A 15959-nucleotide genomic window follows, 5' to 3' on the forward strand; every position below is an offset into this window, starting at 1 on the left:
GACAGGGTCTCACTATGTCATTGAGACTGACCTCGAAATCACTATGTAGCCCAGGCTCATCTTGAACTCACAGTGATCCTCCTGCCTCAGCCTCCCGAGTTTGGGGATTACAGGTGTGTGCTACCACGCCTGGCACTTACTGAACATTTTTTATTCTGTTTCATTTACTGCCTAGAAATGTTCCATAGGATTTCACTTTGATTTCTTACAACAACTTGGGAAGTAGATCAGTGATCTCCATCTTGTAGGGAGAATACAAGCCCAGGCTTAACATCACTTGGTTGTAAGCCAGGATTCCATTCCATATGCAGGTCTGTGGCACTGTGGGACAGGGGCTATTTCAGCTGTACCAGGATGTCCTAGAGATTGCTGACTGAGGGAGCCTGTACCAGAAAGAGGTGTCTGAAGGACTGAGGATGAACAATGGCAGGTATGTACGCCCTGTGGAGCCAAAAATATCATTAAGTCCTGTCACAAGGTTAAGACCTGTCATGCAATTGCTAATTATGTGGCTTTGAGTCTTCCGACTCCTTCTGAACCCTGATTTCCTCATCTGTACAATGAGACTAATAACAGCATCCATTCCAGAAGGAGCAGAGAATGAATTGGGACCTGTAAAGCATTTCACAAAGTGCCTGGTACACAGGAAGTACTTAATAAACATCTCTGCTCCTATTACTGAAAGCACCTACTCAACAATAATTTAATTATCACTTCAGTGGGGGCGTATCTAGCCACATGCAGATCGTAGCAACATAAATCATCATCTCCTTTCCACCGCACTGAATGCCCGTGACTTCTGACCCTGGACTCTTAGTAAGCTCCTAATCTGTTCCCTGCTGACAGGCTAACTTTCCAAACCCCAGTTCTGATCCTGTGTATCTTCCTTCTGCTGAAACACCAACTTGGCACTAAGTCCGAGTCCCTTTTCTCGGCCTCCTTGTTTTCACTGTTGCCCTACGTGAACTTGGATTTCATCTGAACCAGATTCAAGCCTTTCTTCACATACACAATCCTCCGGCATTTTCTTCATCCAGAATGATCATCCCTCTACATCTCCTCCCATTCTGTACCCACCATGGGCTTTCTGTCCAAAATTGTTTCAGATTTTATATTTGCCATGCAAGTGCTTTATGAGTACTAGTACATTTTCTACCCATGGCAGGTTAATGAAGGGGATGCTATTATCCCTGTAGTATGGATGAGAAAACTGAGGCTCAGAGTAGCAACACATGCAAGGCCACTGCATTAGTCACTTCCCCATTGCTGTGACAAAATACCTAATGTCTGCAACTTGAGGGAGGAGAGGTTTATTTGACTCTCAGACTCAAAAGCGTTCAGTCCACAGTTAGCTGGCTTTAAGGCAGGAAATGGCATGGTGGAAGGGCCTGGTGGAGGAAAGCTGCTCACCCCATGGTGGCCAGGAAGCAGAGAGAGCCGGAGCGAGTGCTGTACATCCCAGAGCACACCCTAGTGTTCCACTGCTTCAACTTGGCCCCACCTCCTAACCACACGTTCAGCTAGGAATTCATCCACAGAGCAGTCCACTGATGAGTACAGTGCCCCATGATCCGGTCATCTTCTGAAACTCCACCTCTGAACACATGAGACTTTTGGGGGATGTTTTAGATCTAAGCAGTAACAGTTGTGTTATTAGTAAGTGCACAAGACTTCTTGGACTCAAGTTCATGTTCATACCCACTACACTGCATACTTTTCCTGCCTCCTCTGAGGGTGTGCAGACAACTTATTCCTTTCAACTCCTCAGGCCTTTATTTCTTGGGTTATCATGGCGTTACTAAAAGAGATTGTATTCTGCCCTTAGGTAGACCTGAGTTCGAACTCTGGGTCTTCCTTTTATTCATGTGTCCTGTTCCTGAGATTAGATTTCCTTATCTAGTAAGTTGGAGGTCATGAAACTCCCTTCATATGGCATCTGTGAAGACAGAAAGAGCCTGAGGACTGTAAGGGCCCATTCAGAGCCTGATTCACGCAAGGTTTCTACTTTCCATCCCTACCTGTTCCTGCATGACATGATTTGTGTTCCCTATTCATTGGGAGCATGGCTTCCTCTTTTTTTTGGTGGGGTTACTGGGAATCGAACTGGCAGAACCACTGAGCCAAAGCCCCGGCTCAGCATGGCTTCCTCTTAATCACCACTGTGTCTCACAGTGGTGAGAATAATGCTTCTCAGGTGCTTGAGAAACCTAGCTAAGTGGTCTCTGTTTGCTTAACTTCTCAGCATTTTTTTTGTGTGTGTCCTTAAAGCTAGTGGTATTAAAAATACACTTTTATTTTCCTTTCCATCTGTGTCATTCACTCATTCAACAAACATCTATTGGGCACCTACCACGTGTTAGGCAGTGGCACTAGGTGCTCGTGATAGAGTAGTACACACACACATCAGGTATTCTGTAGCTTGAATATTGCTCTTTAGTAACAGAAACAGCCTGGCCCTAGTTCTGGGGCTTGGATGAGCAGAGCTTTGTTGCCAAGCCTGGGTGGAGGGAGCTTCGTAGAGTTGGAGCTTATAGGAGATTAGCCATTCCTGGGGTCTTGTTGCACAACTCCTTGGGCAAGTGCAGTAAAGAAAGGGGAACTCTGATGTTATAATTGGTTACGAGGTGGTTTTGTTGATGGTGGTGCTGTTGTGCTGGGAATTGAACCCAGGGCTTCACACTGCTTGACAAACACTCTACCACTGAGCTGCACACCCAGTCCTTTATCTTTTCAATTTTATTTTGAGGCGAGGTCTTGCTACATTTCACAAGCTGTCTCTGACCATGGATCCTCCTGCCTCAACCTTCTAAATAGCTAGGATTACAGGGGTACACCACTGCACCTGGGACCACGGCACCACATCTAATGTTAGGGTGTCTTCATCCTGCAGAGAAGTCATCATATTTGTCTTTATCAGACAGGCTGAGTTAATTAATACCTTGGCCCAAACCCAGTCCCAGCCAACTTCACATGCAAAGCGATGGCCACTCAGCTCGCTGTGAAGGTGATAGGGTGGGGTCACACGGAGGAGGAAGTATATCCTAATTTTATCTTTGATGCTTCCTTGATATGTTGTTGGCTTGAAGCATAATCCCAGGGATACTCTTGGAGACTCAAAGGCAGCACCACAGCTGCATAAGTCTTCTCATGTTGCTCAGAACGGCCCTCCCAGCCCCTTGGTCAACACTCTGCTACTCAGTTCCCTGCCACCTCAGTGGCATCCACAGGATGGCCTAGCATGGGCCCAACCTCCAACAGCTCCCTGTTGAACTTCCTCTCCTCCCTGCCAAAACAATTATACCTTCTCTGACCTGTCTTAAAGAGCACCCTAGTGACAGCAAAGCCCTTGACTCCCAGTGGCAACCTCCAGCCATTACTCTCAGTGCTCGCCTGCCGAGTTTCCGTATCAACTCCTGGTTTAAGGAAGCTACCAGCTCAAGGAGACAAGCTGCTCCTAGTTCAGGGAGATGACCTCCTAGTTCAGGGAGACCAGCTCCTAGTTAAGGAAGAGCAGCTCCTAGTTTAGGGAGATCAACTCCCACTTCAGGGTGACAAACACCTAGTTCGGGGACACAAGCTCCTAGCTAAAGGAGACCAGCCCCGGATTGAGAAAAACCAGCTCTGACTTTAAGGGGACATGTTCCTATTTCATGGAAAAAGACTTCTAGTTGAGGGAGACCAGCTCCTAGTTCAGGGAAACAAGCTCCCAGCATACTCTGGCCATACTCACTGTGCTGTGCCCCCTCTTCTCCCGTAAATCCCTACCTCCCAAGTTCCATGACTGGTAGTCCCCTCCCACCCATGTGACCCTTGGCTTGGCCTCATGGCTGGCTTTGCCCCTACCCCCATGCCCAGCGTTGGTGCTTCTAGGCCCCTGTGGCCTACGGCTCTCCAAATGCACGACACCCTCAACCCAGTGTGAGCCCACTCATGCCCTAGGTGCCAAAGCTCCTCCCCCTTCCACTAGCAGAAGGAGACTGGTGGGCACAAGTAAGATGTGTGGACAAGATGCCTTGGTGGGGACCCTCTCAGTGCTGCTCAGGGCCTTGCAGTCAGGGGCATGTTCTGGGAGAAGAGTTGCAGCCGGAGTCCCCCTCCTTGATACATACAGGAGCTGAGGGGAGCATGGGCCAGGGCCTGGAAGAATTCCCCCATCCCTGAGAAGAGGAGGCCTGCATCAGCATCCCTTCCCAACCCTCCCTTTGTATGATCCCAAGCAAGCCAACCACTATGACCTTGTCTGTGATCTGAGAACTTTTTGTGGTATGAAAAGTTGCTCTTATTTCTAAACACCAACGCGGAGAGTCATCCCAAGTGGGGAATAGGGGAAAGCTCCAGAGTGGAGCTCCCAGGAGGAGGTGGGAGGTCACAATGAGATAGTTGGGGACTACAGTGGTGGCACAGTGGTAGGGTAGAAGGCTAGGATGACCAAATAATCCTTGGGCACAGTAAACAAGTATCCTTTATGCATGGCGTGTTTAACAGACCTGGTAGGAGGCCCTGTTAAAACTGCAGCAGCAGGATGTGTAGTCCTGGGTAAGCTCTCCAGCCTTACTTTCTCTTAGACAATTTAAAGATGACTCGTTCTAAAGGTCAGCGCGGGTTGATTCGCTTCCCCCAAGCTTCGCTCCAGATACTGGTTATGATAATGATCTGAAGGCCACTCCTGAAAACTCTGACTTCACTTGAGCCTCCAGACATCAGGGTGACTAAAGTGGGGTGAAAGGTCTGCGTCTCTGTCCTCCCACTGTCTGTCCCCTCTGCTGTCTCAACCCTTGGCTCAGCCTACTAAGTTCTGCACATGCATACACTGATTGCTTAAAAAGATTTTTATCTGAGGCCAACACAGACATAACTCGGCCTATTACCCGTGGGTGCTGCCGCAGGGTTTCTTTTTCTTTCTGTTTCCCTCTTTTCTGCCCCTGTCCTGTGCTTCCTCAAGAGCCACGGAGTGCCTCATGTCCATTATCCCTACCCTAGGGCTCTGACCACTAGGCTGGGACGTTTTGTGCAGGATGATGACACCGGCTCCGTGAAGATTCAACTGCCTCTGAGACAACTGACTGACTAGTCCCTCAAAGAGGAACATCTTTTGGAACCCTGCCCCTGGCCAGTGGGAATGACCAAACTAGCCCACGCTGAGATAGAGGAGAAGCACCTGACTTTCCAGCTTTTTCTAGTGCCCCATGGCTGGAGGGGGACACAGCTTGGCCCTCCCCCAGCCCTCCCCCTGCTCCACCCCCACGAACTGGAACAACTTGCTCCAGTGACTTCTGGGGTTATCTAACAGCCACTTTCCTCCTCTCCCCTCTAACAGGAGTACAGTTCAACCCAGCAGGAAGCTTCTCCCCACTCCCACTTTAGGAAGGGCTGCTGCCACTTTGAAGGAGGGGGAGGGGCATGTGGTGTGGCTAAAATCAGGGAGTGAGGAAGGGTGGATCAGGCCCTATTGTTAACAGCCCCGTCCCCCTAGCTTTCCAGAAGATTCCCAGGTACCAGCCCTGCCCCCTCACTGGGTCGCTACCATGACAACTATGGCTGTGTCCTGCACCCACTTAGACCAATCACGGATCTGTACTTGGACCAATCACAGGCCTGCGGCTGCTACATTTTTTAGTTGGTTTAGGAGGGTTTCCTCCCGCTGACACCCCTGTGCTGCAGCATAGGTCCTGCTAAAGAGTCGTTTTGGTGGTGCAGTAAACCGGCTAGTGATTTGTTTCTTGGGTAGTGTGGGTTCCAAATATCCTGTAAATCTACTCCTGGGTAAGGATGGTCAAAGTGTTGTTTTCAAAAGAAAGAGCAATAAACACAAGGGGCTATTTGCTTTCCAGCGTCCAGCCGTCATGAAGGGCTTGGGGTGAGAAGTAAGAGCTGCTTCTGTGAGGCCACAAGATGGCAGCACAGAGCAGCAAGTGTAGAAGCTTTGAGGTAGCCTCCCTACTCCCTGGGGTTGTCTTGTTACACATTTCACACTGGGGACTTTCACTTGAGATTTGGACAGCCCAAAAAAGAGACACGGAGCCATGGACTGGATGAAATATTCTTTTTCAGCTGTTTAGTCCATCTCTTTAGCTGCTCGAGCAGCCATCAGCCATTGTGCACACAAGGCAGTCCTCAGCCTCCAGCCAGCCCACACAACAGTCCTTGGATGACAACCTTGGTTATGTAAGTTATTTACCCTGGCCAGCTTGATCTTGGCTACAGAAATTATTTACATGGGGGTGATGGGAGATGTGTCTGTGCTGGGTTCTATTGACACAGAAACCACTGCCTCCAGATCCCCTTGCCTTGGCAGTCTGAACCAAAGTGCCGCCATCTTGAGCTTTCCTGTTTCACTACAGGGTGTTGCCCAAATTCAAGGGAAGGGAGGGGGAGTGGCCTCACACCACCCCAGTGTGTCATCTGCACTAATAAGGCTGCACCTGGACAGTCCGGGGCTGGGAGCAAAAATGTTAGAGAGTTTGAAGCCTCTCCTGCTGCACCCAGGCTGCTGGCAAAGCCAACAGTGATTGTTCTGTGTGTGTGTGTGCGCGCGCACACACACACGCACACGCACGCGGGTACACCTGTGTGACTATTAGGGCTGGTCAGGCCCGATTTGGCCATGACATGGCTGATAAATACATTGTTAAATTCTAAGCTACGGTGAAAAATCATAGCCCTCAGCAAATGGACACCATTCCTTCAGTCTCTGCCTAGATATAGGCTGAGCAGGTAGAACACAGAACAGGATGTTACAGAAAAGAGATAAGGCCACCAAGTACAGCACTTCCCCACACCAAGTTACCCAATATCATGCACACATCGGCCTGGTCCTGGCATGGACCCCGACCACAAATATTTGCTCCAACCCCTGTCTGTGACACACATGCAAGACTCTTTTCCCAGTCTCCTAGAAAGTTCTCTGCTATTATTTTGCTCATCACTGATGGGCTTGTGGCCTTCAGTCCATCTCTACCCAGGTGAAGAAAACCTGTACCTCGCTGCCTTCCTTTGGCCTGGTCAGGTGATCGTATTCTTCCACCATTTGTCACAGGGTTAATGGAGCCTGGTCTTCTCTCCAGTGCTGTCTTGGGAAGAGCAAGCACTCCCTGCCTCTTCCTCCTGCCCAGGCCAAGGGGAAGGGGCAAGGGTGAGATAGGGATTCGGATGTGTTACAACCTGGCTGGGGAAATGTATGTGACCAGTTAACTACAAGATCCCAGACACAGGCGCAGAGCAGCTCCCAAAGCCCTGCACGTGACTTAACCCCAGCCCTCCAGCAGATTTTCAATAGGAAGAAGTCATCAGACTGAGGAGTGGGATCCCAGCACTGCCTCTCAGGACCCATATGTAGATGTTCTCGCAGGTTTCCAGGAGATTTGGATCGTAGGAAAGAAAGGCATCCATGAGGCGTGCAACCATAGCTTTCCGCAATAGCTCAAGCTGTATTTCTCAGACACAGTGCATGTTAGGGACCTGACACCACCATCACAGGCTGCATTTTCCTGGTGCTTCTTGGCTCTTAAAGACCTTATGCTCTTATCTTTAGTTTCCCTTCCCCCTAAGGCCACAGCGGTCTGGAGAGGTTAGACCTTTTTCTCCAGGACCAAACCATAAAGGGCAACCTGGCCTGTGATAGGTTAAAGGTAGCCCACTCCTCATAAATAAGCAGTAGCGCACCCAAAATGATAAAAGGACCTTCCTTTCTTTGTTCTCTCTGCCCTCTCTCTTCTTCTTCCCTTTCTCCCTCTCTGCTCCGCTCTCTGAATAAAGTCTCCAGTCGGACCTCTTGGTGTGTATGTGACCTAGTTGTTGAGCGTCACTATTCCCTTTCAGCGTGTACTTTTATTTTGGGGTTTTTGTTTTTTGGTTTTTGATTTTTTGAGACAGGGTCTCACTATGTAGTTGAGACTGACCTGGAACTCACTATGTAGCCCAGGCTGGTCTCGAACCGCAATGTGTACTTTTATCTTTGCTCTTACCCTCTTTTGCTCTTAGCCCAAGCTCACTCGCTCAGCAGACTCAGTTTCCCCCCTACTTTTCACTTTTACTTTCTTGAGTAAAATTTCCCTCTGCTTTTGCTTGCTTTGTTCAAGATGAGGAGAACCTGGACTCTAACTCCACAAGGAGAGGGGAGCAACCCAGAATCCGGTAATGTTTAGCTGGAGAGCTGCTTTTAGAAGCAGACTTCCAGGTAACAAAGGCTGTACGAGGCAGACAGGTGTTGTGGCAGAGAAGCTGGGCCTTGAGGCCTGACCTGGTCTAATTCCAGCTCTACTGTAAGGAGCTGGGAGACCTTTAAGACTGCTAGGTAGATAGAGACTCGGAGATGAGCAATCCAGGTCGAAAGATTAAATAGCCTGACAAGTAGTGTACAGCAGCATGTCAGGGGTGTGAAGTAGATTACAACCCAGGCCCACAACTGTTACACCTGGGATGGAGGGCGGAGCTGTGCTGGGATGGAATGAGGAAGTTAGCGGGTTTTAAATCCAGAACAGAAGTTTAACTGCTGTGGGGAGGAGGGGGAGGCTTTAAACTAACAAAGCTCCCCAAAGCCTCAGTTTCCTCTTCTGTAAAACAAGGAAACAGAGTCTGTTTTGTGTCACTGTTGCCAGGTTCTGGCATTCTGTAGACTCCAGGTTCTTGGCGTCCTGAACAAAGAATTTGGCAAGACATGCGAAAAAGGTAGTGAAGCTTTACATTTATTACAAGTAGGGAAAGAAGTATGTTCAGCAGAGTGAGAGCAGGCCACTGAGAGTTCGCAGTGGCCATGGGGTTAATGATGAACGTCTTTGTATCCCTCATTCTTCAGCTGACATTAGATCTAGGCCATCCTATCAGAAACCTGCTTGATTTCTTGCCAGAATTGAAGATAGCACTTTCTGATTGGCCTGTGCATGTGTCCTGACTCTCTGTGACTGCAGGACATGCCCAGTTGCTCAGCCTGTCAGCTGCACCCTCATCTCTTGCCTCACTGTTGTGACCAAGGCTACCCCTGGGTAGCCTTCCTGAGTATCCACCTAGCCCAGGCTAGTTCAGGGCCTTTCCACCCTTCTCCTCCCCCTCAGCCATGTGGTGGCAGGAGGCTCTTTGGGGTGAGGTTCAGCAGGCCTCCCAGGCTCCCCAACTCCTGCAGGGGACTGGGCAGTGTGGGGAGCTGTAGACATCTGCGAGGCTGTGGAACTTGGGCCTGCATTGTGTCGGCTGTGTCCTGTCCCCTCCCCCATCCTAAATGCTTCAGGGATTTATTTTCAAAGCTGCCTGTGATATTCATGTAAAGAAAACGAAAGGGGAAAGAAGCTAAGCCAGGGCTCCTGTGAGCCAGGCAGTGGAGGAGCCAGAGTCCTCAGAGACTGCCGTATAAACATGCCATTAAAATCCCATTTAGAAGAGCTTGAGGGGTCCGGGGACGCAGCTGGGGAGTGCTGGAGTTGCAACTGAAATGCAATCTTGGCCTTCGGCTTCCAGTGGCCCACTGTGCCTAGAGCCACAGAGAAGCCCAGGCCTGGCTGCTTAGAATCCAGGGCCTCCCCAAAGAGAAGGAGGAGTGTCCCTCTTCTTGCCTGCCTGCACTTTCCTGCAAAGCAAACCGAGGCCCAGAGAGCACAAGGGGCCAGGAGGGTCACAGCCTGTACCAAAGCTGTACTGATCTCCACTGTCCCATTCGGCTGCGACGCACACCCATCCCACGCTGTTATAGCTGTCTCAGTAAAAAAAAAAAAAAATCACACCACACAAATGTCCAGATTTTTTAATTGTCGGTGACCAAGGATGAGCTCATGCTCCCATCTTCCTTGGTACCAATGAAGCAGGGAATCGCAGTTTTTAAAGGGGGGAAAACACACACACACACACAATAGAATGTCATGATCTCATCTTTGAGCAAGCACAGGGGTACAGAAGCAGATTATAAATTAGATTAAAATCCAATTTTTGCAATCCGGCAGGAAATTCCTATCCTCATGGTTAGGGCCACAGCATAACATGTCTTGGCCTTTATTCTTAACCACAAGGTAAGCTATGTGCTGGTTAACTTAGCACTTTGCATCCTTTGATTTTTTTTTTTCAGTCTATGAATATCTTTTTTTGGTACTGGGGATCAAACTCAGGTCCTTGCGCTTGTGAGGCAGGCCGTGGCACTACTAAGTTAAACCCCAGGCCCCTAACTTATTATTTTGAACAAGCAGTCTGGGAGGAAACGGGGTAAAGTCCAGCTGCAGGCTACTGTGGGGGTTGGTTAGGGCCTGGGCACTTTGTGGAAAGAGCCTTCTGATACCCAGTCACGATGCAGAGGGGAGGGGAGGAGTCCGTGGATGGCAGGACAGGGTCAGGCTACTTCCCTGGCTTCTGGAAAGCAAGACAGAGGTGCTTTTTTCTCTTGCCTTTATGAGGAAATTTGTAAAACACACTGCCTGAAAGGGAATAGTGACACTCAACAACTAGGTCACATACACACCAAGAGGTCCGACTGGAGACTTTATTCAGAGAGCGGAGCAGAGAGGGAGAAAGGGAAGAAGAAGAGAGAGGGCAGAGAGAACAAAGAAAGGAAGGTCCTTTTATCATTTTGGGTGCGCTACTGCTTATTTATGAGGAGTGGGCTACCTTTAACCTATCACAGGCCAGGTTGCCCTTTATGGTTTGGTCCTGGAGAAAAAGGTCTAACCTCTCCAGACCGCTGTGGCCTTAGGGGGAAGGGAAACTAAAGATAAGAGCATAAGGTCTTTAAGAGCCAAGAAGCACCAGGAAAATGCAGCCTGTGATGGTGGTGTCAGGTCCCTAACACTGCCTGGTGGCTTTAGATGTGTCGGCTGCTCCTTCTGTCACCTGAGATTCTCCTACCTGCCTGTCAGCCCTGCGTATGGTGGCCATTGTTGTATCAGTACAGCTGTCCCCACTGTCTGGCTGTGTGGCCAGGTAGGGTCATCCCACATCAGAGGGAGCCACAGTGATCAGCCTGGCAGTGGCATTGCTGGGGGCCAGGGCCACTGAGGTGATGGGGCAGGGCCAGCAGTAGGTGCCCACCTGCCCCACCAAAACAGTTAGAAATTTGAATCCAGATCCAGGAGATCAGAGGTGGGCCTGAGACTTCTCACCATGCTGAGATGCCCACTCAGTCCTGCTGTGGAGTTGGGAGCGTGTCCTGAAGGGCTCCCCCACACAGATCCCATTGCTCACATCCCATGGGGAGAAGGACAGCTCTGAGCCTGGTGTGGTGTGCAGGGAGGTGGGGACCCCAGAGTAGAGACAAGAGACCAGGGAGTGGGGCTGTGGCACCTTCCAAGGAAGCGATGGGGATGGCATGGCTAGGACAGAGACTGAGGAAACAGACTGAGCAACTGGGCATGTCCTGCAATCAGAGAGATTCGAGAACACGTGCACAGACCAATCAGAAAGTGCTATGTTCAGTAGTTCTGGCGTGAAATCAAGCAGGTTTTTGAGAGACCCCAATATCCAGGTGTGGTACTGTGGTAAGAACTGGGACATTCTGATTCCTAGGATCCTAGGGGGCAGGGAGGGAAGAGGTGGCTCTGGCAGGAGCCCGGGGCCGGCAGCTGCCCCTGAGCTCAGGATTGGAGGATGGCCAGGTGACCAGTGCCCAGCACGGAGCCTGAGGCAGAGCCTCCCTCACTACCAGGTAGGCAATGCAGCCCCTTACATGGACCACTAACCACCATGTCTGAGCCCCTGAGCTGCAGGAAGGACACCTGAGAATGGCCTGGAAGGCTGAGCCCTACCCTGGGGACATGGCTGGAGGTCACAGAGCCCTGGTTTTCTCCTGTGGCTCACATGGCCTGGGACCCATGGGGTAATGTGCTGAATCTTTGCAACATAATTGGACATATGTCCCATGATGGTGCACATAGCTCTTCCTTCCTTGCAGTGCTAGGGATGAAACCCAGGGGCCTTGTGTGTGCCAGGCAAGCACTCTTATCACCGAGCTTTGCACCCAGCCTTTCTGTGTTTTAAATTTCCATTCCTCGATGACAAGTACAAGATTCTTGCTGTTACTGAACTGACTCTTCACAAATCACCAGGCTGAGCCCAAGCCCTGTGGAGTTTCCTGTTCACCATGTTGCTATTGCCCCCTGCCTGGGACATGCAGGCTCAGATTCCCAGAGTTTTAAAATGAGTGGCCTCACAGGGCAGCCTGGTTTTGATGGTAGCCAGCAATGGCACAGTCATGCGGTCCTCTGACCTGCTCTTTGGCCTTGGGAAAGTCACTTAACCACTCAGAACCTCAGTTTTCCTCCAAAGGGAAATGGGGATGATCAAATAAGGCATGGAAGCAATACCATATTTTTTAATCAGAGGCCCCCAGGCCCAAGCTTTGCAGCACATCAAGTCCATGTCACAGAGCTCCCAGTGCCTGTGGGCCCAGTGCTGCCTGCTGGGAGGCAAAGGTTACACAGGCAGCAGCTAACCTCAGGTGCCCACAGCCTAGAGGAGCCTGCCTGGAGGACCAGAGTGAATTCCCAAGGTGCGGCCGGTCTAGAGCTGGATCCTGAGTCCTAAGCGTCCATCAAGGTCACAGGAGTACAGAACAGTGACTTTGGTGCCCTGTGGCGGAACAAGGCTCCCTCTGATACCTGCCTGACACCTGTCAACGCCTTGGCATTAGGCTGGCTGTGCTGGATGGAGGGTGGAAGCCCTGACCAGCAACCAACATAGGAATGTACAGGAAGCAGGGTCAGAAAGCTTCTGCAGGTGGCAATCTTCCTGTACTTGGTGGCTTTGCAAAACCGTAGTAGCAGGCATTGTCCACTTCATGACGGGGCCTCCAGGGCCGGGACTGCGTGATGGCTCGTCCTCGAATGAAGCTCCCAGGAAAGCTTTGCTTCTGAGCACCAAGTTTGGTCTGTTTTCTCATCTTAGGAAAGAGGCACCAAGTTGAACCTGATCTTCGCCTAAATCTGACCCTAACCCTAACCCTAACCCTAACCCTGGCCTTTCCGCCATGTCTGCTCAGCCTGTCCAGGGCAGCCCTTCTCAGAGGCCTGGAAGCAGCAGCTTTATGACTTTTCCCCACTGACTGCACCCACTACCTGGTATAATTGATTGGTCCCTCATGCAAGCGACTGTAACTGGGTTTGCTTTTTTTTTTTTTTCTTTTTCTTTTAACCTAGAGCCAAAGGAGGCAGCTGGAATGGAGGATAACAGCTAGACAAAGACCATGAATTTAAAGCTTGGGAGTGGTGAGTAGACCAGTTGGTTGCCTGTTCCCTGGGGGAAATGAGTTTGAATTAGGAAAGAGTGAGAAAGATTCATCAGGAAAAGTAGAAACATAAAATCTCTGTGCAGGCTGTGACTGTGGCTCAGTGAGAGGGTATTTGCGTAGTATATGCAAGGCCCTGGGTTCCATCACTGATACCACAAAGCAAAGCAAAACATAAACACAAGAAAATAAAGCAAAACATGAGAATTATGATGCCATGAGTCAAGGTACCCTGGCCTTCATCCCTGCCCTTTTTGTGGTTATCTGATAGCCCAGTGTGCAAACATTACATTTATTCTTGCAGAACTCTAATTAAATTGAGTTACAGACAGATTAAGGGATCTTAAGCCGGGGGAGATGGCATGATCGAAGTGAATGCTGTAGTACCAGGAGCTGGGCAAGGGGCTGCTGGGATGGCCTTGGGATAGGGGAGGAGGCCTGGACCAGAAGTGGAGGCCTGGGTGTGGAGAAGACAGGCTGTATGTGAAGCGGACTTCCAAGGCTGCATTCGCAGATATGGCTGCTAATTAGGGGAGGGAGAGGGGAAAGATGGGGGCCAGCACCTCAGGAGGATGCTCAGGGTGGGGGCATGTGGTGTGGGGAATCCTGGGTGGTGGATTTGAGGATCAGGAAGGGGTTCTAGGCTGGAGATGAGGCCTTACCAGTTTAGCAGTAGTGACTGGAGTCGTGGGAGTGAGCCAGGTTAGCTAGGACACTGTAGAAAGGGCCAAAGCGGGCTCTGCTCAGTCCAGTGTAAACAGTGGACTTCCGGTCACAATGGGGTGGTGGGGTCGGGGATGTCCCCAGGGCATTGTAGGGGGTGTGGGGAGGGCTGTATATTTCTTCTAGGAAAGGAGTACTCTCCTTGGCGGGCAGTGGAGAAAAGGAAGCCGCGTGGACCCTCCCCACCCCTTTTACTATTTTAGGGGCAAAGAGGCAGGGAACTACACAAGTGTAATGATCTCTGCTTGATAGGAACAGAAAGCTACTGGAGGATGTGAGCCATCAGGAGAAAGAAGAGCGTGAAGGTGATAAAAATGTCACAGCCCCGAGGGGATGTCAGGGATGCTAAGGGAAGAAGCAAAGCCCAGTGTGCCCGGAGTCAGGTTGTAGGGTAGAGGGCACAGGACTGAGCCCATGACAGATCATGTTTCCAGTCTGATTAGTCCAGCCCACGGAGGAAGCAGGAACAGGAACACTGGTGGGAATACAAATTACCATAAAACACAGACGGCCTTGACATCTAGGCTCTTGCTCCTGGCTGCTGGGTGCAGGGGTGCACCAGTGACAACAGTTCAGCTGAGGAGCCTGGCACGGGTGTGTGACCGGCACCACAGTGCAGCCCAGCCCTCTCCCCGTGGGTCATACCCCTCAGCGCGTTGTTGGATGTCTTGCGCATTATTGCCAGCATCTCCCTAACAGTGTGAGCGAAAATATCTTCTAGGAAACTTGAAAACCACAGAAGAAAGTAGGTGAGGGAGTCTAAGGTAGCCCAGAAATGCCCATCATGGACAGAAAAGGTAGAAAGGACACCGAGGACTGAGAGCAGGGCCACACTTGGCCTGAGTGACCCCTGCCCAGGGAGGCAGACAGGGAATCCTGGGAGCAGATGTGTCCCATTCGAAAACGCAGGGGCCAGAGCGCAGTTCCTGGGGCTGTGTGACTGTGAGCAAAGGAAAGACAAACAGAAGTCCGTGTGGATTGTTTACCCCAATGACTCATGTAAGGCGTCATTACAGATAAGGGGTCACAACCATTCACTTCCTGAGCCTTTATTTATTGGGTTTCTTTTTTTTTATTTTTGAGACAGGTTCTCGCTGTGCAGTTCAGGCTGGCCTTGAACTCACCGTGTAGCCCAGGCTGGCCTTAAACTCTGTGTTGATCCTCCTGAGTGCTGGAATTACAGGCTTACGTCACCACACCTGGCACCCGAGTCATCAGTGTCAGAAAGAAAGGGCACTGGCCAATCTTCAGACATGGATGTGGCATTTGCACTCAGTGCTGCCAGCCACTGCCTCCTGCTCTCTCCCCTCCTCGCCACTTCCTGTAGCACAGAAATCATAAACTGCATCTTAAGAGAGATTCTTAGTGGTTTGTGACGTAGATATTCAGGGTATGTAGGGATAGTCAGAAAAATCAGCTGGGCTTTCGAGGTGGGCTGTGAGCACAACGTTAATTTGTCTGTTTGAGATAATGCAATACAAGCTCCTGCTGGCCAAGTCTTCTCTAGCTGCCTAGGAGCCATGGTGATTAAAGGCCTTCGGTATTCCTAGAGAGAAATGTGGATGAGTCCGGAGGACGGAGAGGAGACAAACGCATCCTGGAATTGCCTGCTGCAAGAAATGAGGGACCTAGTGTCAGAGACCTGGGACATGTGGGCAGAGGGATGGGGCCCCTTGGAGAGCCCAGAGGCCAGCACTGCCTGTGACAGAGGGGGCACTGCAGACCCCGCAGGGAAGGCCTGGCCCAGCTTCCCAAGGAGTGGGGGCTCAGGAGAAGCCCAGCCTCCTGCCTCCAGTGCCCATGCTTTTCCCACAACTCCTATTCAGACCCTCACTGGGACAGCTGCCTCAGTTACTGCTGGGAAAACTGAGGCCACTGAGAATATCTTGGCCTGAGTCCCTGAGAGGCCAATGGCAGAGTCAGGAGTGAAGTCAGAGCACTCAGGCTTGTGATCGTCACATCCAGCAGACAATGCAGCAAGAGACCAAATTTCCTATTCAGTTTTTTTCTTATCCCTTCCCCCTTGTTACCCTTCCCATTT

At 50.6% G+C, this 15959-nt stretch overlaps 1 long non-coding RNA gene across 5 annotated transcripts in view; it reads left to right on the top strand.

The window, feature by feature from the left end:
• Positions 1-15043, top strand: part of LOC104852603 — a 29476-nt gene extending 14433 nt beyond the window's left edge. The window contains exons 2-6 of one of the 5 annotated variants that reach the window (XR_777535.1): positions 312-430; positions 4981-6165; positions 13107-13175; positions 14171-14223; positions 15006-15042. This is a non-coding gene — a long non-coding RNA (uncharacterized LOC104852603). The other 4 variants (XR_777537.2, XR_002024907.1, XR_777534.1 and 1 more) reach the window with 4 other exon arrangements.
• Positions 15044-15959: the final 916 nt, after the last annotated feature.

This window comes from Fukomys damarensis, unplaced genomic scaffold, assembly GCF_012274545.1.
Source record: "Fukomys damarensis isolate Sample0158 unplaced genomic scaffold, DMR_v1.0_HiC HiC_scaffold_23, whole genome shotgun sequence".
Taxonomy (NCBI): Eukaryota; Metazoa; Chordata; class Mammalia; order Rodentia; family Bathyergidae; genus Fukomys; species Fukomys damarensis.